This window comes from Silene latifolia, chromosome 9 (assembly GCF_048544455.1).
Source record: "Silene latifolia isolate original U9 population chromosome 9, ASM4854445v1, whole genome shotgun sequence".
In the NCBI taxonomy this organism is placed as follows: Eukaryota; Viridiplantae; Streptophyta; class Magnoliopsida; order Caryophyllales; family Caryophyllaceae; genus Silene; species Silene latifolia.
Window position 1 is genome coordinate 48476062 of NC_133534.1, and position 5711 is coordinate 48481772.

The 5711-nt window shown below is 40.9% G+C and overlaps 1 non-coding gene across 1 annotated transcript; it reads left to right on the forward strand.

The window, feature by feature from the left end:
- Positions 1 to 533: 533 nt before the first annotated feature.
- LOC141604022 (small nucleolar RNA R71) lies at positions 534 to 640 on the forward strand. The gene has a single exon (XR_012525849.1). It is a non-coding gene; the product is annotated as a small nucleolar RNA R71 (small nucleolar RNA).
- The last annotated feature ends 5071 nt before the right edge of the window (positions 641 to 5711 follow it).

Consider the following 5711-nt stretch of genomic DNA (forward strand, 5'->3'; position numbering starts at 1 on the left):
TTTGATATTGCTGCTGCTTATGAGGGGGCACATAATTCTGCTGCTGCTGCTGTGGTGGAGGTTGAGTCGGATTCAAGACATTTTGGCTACTCAACCTCAAGTTGGGGTGGGCATTCGGCTCAAAGTAAGTATTTGTCTGCCTATAATGTTGAAAGGCAGCACAAGACTCAAAAGGACTGGGACAATTTTCTGAAACATGTCCCTCGGCTCCACATCTTTTACAGACGAAAGGACCGTCTGACACAACATTTACATGGTAAATACCTCCTTTTGAAGCTCCTCCCAACTCGTACTTGTCAAATCTAGCAGTGAGAGCTTCAAGTGCGGCCACAGAAGGAGATTCAGCAGCTCTCCTTTGATTTCCCCGGGAATTCCCATACTCAGCTTTGTGGGTGGCCAAGTCATCTATGATCTTCCACCCCTTAGTCTCCACCGTGTTCTCCTGGAATCTGCCATTTGCTGTCGCATCCAGGATAGCCCTTTGATCGTCATAGAGCCTATTGTAGAACTGATTGCACAGGCTCCACTTTTCGAACCCATGGTGCGGAATGGTTCGCACCAGCTTCTTGAAACGGACCCATGCTTCATGAAAGTTCTCGTTAGGCCCCTGTTTAAAGCTCGTGATCTGAGCTCTAATGACATTGGTCTTCGAGGCAGAAAAGTACTTCTTGTAAAACGCCAAGGCCAATGAATTCCAGTCAGTTATCCCACTGGCAGCTCGATCCAGGTCTCTATACCACTCCCTTGCAGCATCACGAAGTGAGAATATAAACATGGTCTCCTTTATCTGGTCCTGGGTCACACCGGTCGGTGGGGGTACAGAGCAGCAATAATCGATAAATGTCTCCATGTGCTTAGCTGCATCTTCATTCGCAGCTCCCCCAAACTGGTTTCTCTCAACCAAGTTGATATAGGACGGCTTCGGCTCGAATTTTCGGTCCATCCCAGGTAAAGCAAATCCCTTATAGAGATTCGCGGCTGTCGGCTCAGAGTGATTGGCAATAGTTGCTTCTTCAGCCATTTCTAGAAAGTCTGGAGAAGTGACTGTCTCAGCTGATGAAGTGGAAACAGGAGATGAATGTGGATCCTCCTCAAATAGCTCATTCTCGTAGTAACTAGACAGAGTACTCAGCTCTTCCTCTGTCGGCAATATCCTAGATGATCGTCTCAATCGCGCAGGGTCTTCTCAATCTCAGGATTGATCGGTAATAAATCACCACCCTGTGACCTGCGCATAAGAGGAAACTATAAAAAGAATATAAGAAAAGTTTAAGGAACAGATGTCCCTTAAACTAAGAAAGACTAAAATAAAACAACTAAAAATTAGAACAATTGCCTCCCCGGCAACGACGCCAAAATTTGATACCCGTCGTGAGGTGTCAAAAATTAATTTATAATCTCCAACTACAACTATAGATAGCGGCAGTCGGGTCGAACCACAGAGAGGCAGAAGTAATCAATAGTTGTCTGATATTTAGTCTAAGGTAACGAATGTGGGGGTTGATTTGATTTGGTCTATAGCTAATAACAAAGAAAATTAAACTAAAGAAATATATTAAATCAAATATAAATAAGGGTACTAGGATGGTCAGTTCACTATAGTTTCGGCGGCAGAAAGCTAAGTCGGTCTAAATAAAACACATGAGGCGGGAAAACAAGAGGTCCTCTCGGTCCACTCTTAACAGATAGCATCTCTCGATCTCGCTATAAGTCCCTAATATCACTAATACTGACTCTCGTCCTGAGAAGTGACTAATAATCTAAACTTTACCTACCTTTCGATCTCAGCATAGTTTAGTCATTTTAATTGGTGATCTAACAACTGTCCCTATCTCTCGATCTAATGGGTCAGTTATATCCTAAACATTCAACTAGTCGTGTGCACTCGATTCGTCGAATATAGAATTTAAAACAATTAAAACGAAGGTAACACCTCACGTGGTCAGTTGATCGACCAGGTATAGCAGTCGATCGACTGACACGCGATTTCAGCCTACTATTCTAATGCCGCCTAATCCTACAGTTCCCCTACATCCTAGCACGATGGATTTAGCTACTCATGACTATAATTGAAACAACAATAATATTAACGATTAAAACATTCGAATTCATGCTTGAATTATCTAAACAAACGATTAACAATAAAGCGATAAATCGGTTTCGGGAAACTAACTAGCAATTCCTATACTATGAACGAAATAAAGATGAACTGAAATAAGAATAAGGGAATACCGAGATTGCAGAGGAATTGTAACCGAAAGATTAAAAGCACTAACGAAAATCCAATGCGAAACAATATACCGAACCCTAATTATTCGATATTCTAAACTGATAAAAACTGAATGATAAACTTGATAATTTTCTGAATGAATATCTCTGTAAACTAGGTTACGTTATATAGCAAACTCACGTAACTTTATTCCTAAACCGAACATAGCTTTGGACTTCAAGTTTCTCGATCTACTTATTCACGTCTGATTAGCGGTGAGGTCGATCGACCACGATGCTCGGTCGATCGACTGCTCTTCAGTGTACAGTGGCTTATGTAAGTCATATGATGGTCGATCGACCATAGGCATCAGTCGATCGACTGCTTTAGCTGGTAGTCCGCTTCTAATTTCTCGTGGACTTGTCTTTCGGGCCTCGAAATGCGCACCAGGTTTATTTCTCGAGTAAACACTTCACGTCAATTGCAATGCAGGATACTCGGGGACGGATTTAGCTCAACATCTACTCATTTCCGCATAAATCTGCAATATTACATAAAAATACGAAAGTAGACGAAATGGGGCAAATAGTAGCCTTAAACTACATAAATGAGCTCTGAAATGCGTGTAAAATGAGGTGTAAAACATCATATAAAAGACACGCATCACTTGGTGCGCATTTCGAGGCCTGAAAGATAATTTTATGAAGAATTAGAAGTGGACTATCAGCTAAAGCAGTCGATCGAATGACCTATATGGTCGATCGACCAGAGCACGAGTTCCAGAGGGTACTATTCAGTGCAGACCAGTCGATCGACCGGTTCCAGCGGTCGATCGACCAAGCCGCTAATATGACGCAAATAAAAAGATCGAGAATTAAGAAGCCCATTGTATATTAGGTTAAGGAATAAGTGTTACGTATATTCCTATATAACGTAACCTAGGTTATTCAGAATAGGCATCGAGTTTTCATCAAGCTTTAATCCAGTTTTTATTCAGTTATTAGGGAACTAATTAGGGTTTTGCATTCGAAGTTTTAATCATTCAATACAATTTACTTTTGCATTCGGTTTTGATCTTCCTTCTTGCCTTTACGGTATTCTTCTGCTCTTATTTCAGTTTACTCTATTTCGTTCGTAGTATAGAATTGCTAGTTAGTTTCCCGAAGCCGAAATTATCGCTTTATGTTATTTGTTTGTTTAATTATTTCAAGCATGAATTCAGTAGTTTTATACGTAAATTTTATTGTTGTTTTCATCATAGTCATGAGTAGCTAAATATCTTGTGCTATGATGTAGGGGATCTGTAGAAGTAGGCGGCGTAGAATAGCACGACCTAATTCGCGCCATGGTCGATCGACTGGCCACGTGAGTTCAGCTTCATTTTAATTAATTTAACTGCTATGTTTGACGAATCGAGTGCACGCGACTAGTTGAATGCCTAGGAATTGACCGACCCAATAAAGATCGAAAGATAGGGAAGGGAGATAGCCTACCTAATTAAAACGACTAGATTAATAAGATCGAAAGATGTGTTAGTTTAGCCTTTTAAACCACTTTTCAGGACGAAAGTTAGCATTAGTGGTATTAGGGACCTGTAGTGAGATCGAAAGATGCTACCTGTAAGAATGGACCGAGAGGACTTCTTATTCTCCCGTCTCACGTGTTTGTTTTAGACCTACCTAGTATACTGCAGCGGAAACTATAGTGAACCGACCATCTTAGCACCCTTTTAATTCTTGATTTCATCCGTTTACTTAGTTTACTGTCTTTTATTTCCTTTAGCTATAGACCAAATCAAATCAAACCCCCACATTTGTTACCTTGGAATTAAATTAGACAACTAATAATTGCATCGCCTCCCTGTGGTTCGACCCTGTTACCACTAGCTTCTGTTAGTTTTAATAGGTATTATAAATATTATCTTTGGTGCACACAACGACGGGCATCAAATTTTGGCGCCGTTGCCGGGGAGGCAATTGTTTAAAATTTTTAGTTGTTTTAATTTTAGTCTTTTTCTTAGTTTAAGGGGCATCTGTTCCTTAAACTATTCTCATATTCTACTTGTAGTTTCTTCTTATGCGCAGGTCACAGGGTGGTGAATTACTACCGTTCAATCCTGAGATTGAGAAGACTTTGCGTGAGTTGAGACGATTATCTAGAGTATTACCGACAGAGGAAGAGCTGAGTACTCTGTCTAGTTACTACGAAAACGAGCTATTTGAGGAGGATTCACATTCATCTCCTGTTTCCACTTCTTCAGCTGAAACCGTCACATCTCCAGATTTTCCAGTCATGGCTGAAGAAGCAAGTATAGATCCACTGAGCCGACAATGCGAATCTTTACAAAGGATTCGCATTACCAGGGGAGGACAGAAAATTCGAGCCGAAGCCTTCTTATATTAACTTGGTTGAGAGGAACCAATTCGGGGGAGCTGCAAATGAAGATGCAGCTAAGCACATGGAGACATTCATTGATTATTGCTGTTCCATACCCCCACCAACCGGTGTGACCCAGGACCAAGTGAAGGAAACTATGTTTATGTTCTCTCTTCGTGATGCTACAAGGGAGTGGTACAGAGACCTGGATCGAGCTGCTAATGGGATCACTGACTGGAATTCGCTGGCTTTAGCATTTTACAAGAAATATTTCTCTGCCTCGAAGACTAATGCCATAAGAGCTCAGATCACGAGCTTTAAACAGAGTCCTGATGAGAACTTTCACGAGGCGTGGGTCCGTTTCAAGAAGCTGGTGCGAACTATTCCGCACCATGGGTTCGAAAAATGGAGTCTATGCAATCAATTTTATAATGGGCTCTATGACGATCAGAGGGCGATCCTGGACGCGACAGCTAGTGGCAGATTCCAGGAGAATGTTGGAGAGATTAAGGGGTGGAAAATTATTGATGATTTGGCCACCCATAAAGCTGAGTATGGGAATTCCAGGGGAAATCAAAGGAGGAGTGCTAAATCCCCTTCTGTAGCTGCACTATAGGCTCTTACGGCGAGGTTTGATAAGTACGAGTTGGGAGGAGCTTCAAAAGGACACTACTACAGATACAGGCTATAACAACGGTCAAAAACCGTTGTTATATAAAAAAGCGGACGTTGTTAAAGCGTCCGTTGTAAAAGGTTTTAACAACGGTTGGTTTTCTTAAGGAAACCGTTGTTAAAAATATTAACAACGGTTTTAAGTATAAAAACCCGTTGTGGAAAGTGTGACTCAATTTTTGGGGGAAAGTTATAACAACGGGTTTTAATATACAACACCGTTGTTATAACTAAAGACAACGGGTTGTTTGTAAATAACCGTTGTTGTTTGTTCTTAAAAAATAAAAAAAATAAAATTAAATATTACTAGATGCATGCATAATTACGGCCCGTTAGAATTCCGATGCATGCATTATTACTGACATCACTGTGCATATGAACGGACAATATGGAATGAGAAGGGTTAGTAATAAGATTTGAAGCAGCATTGAGAGATATGATGATGATTATGGCA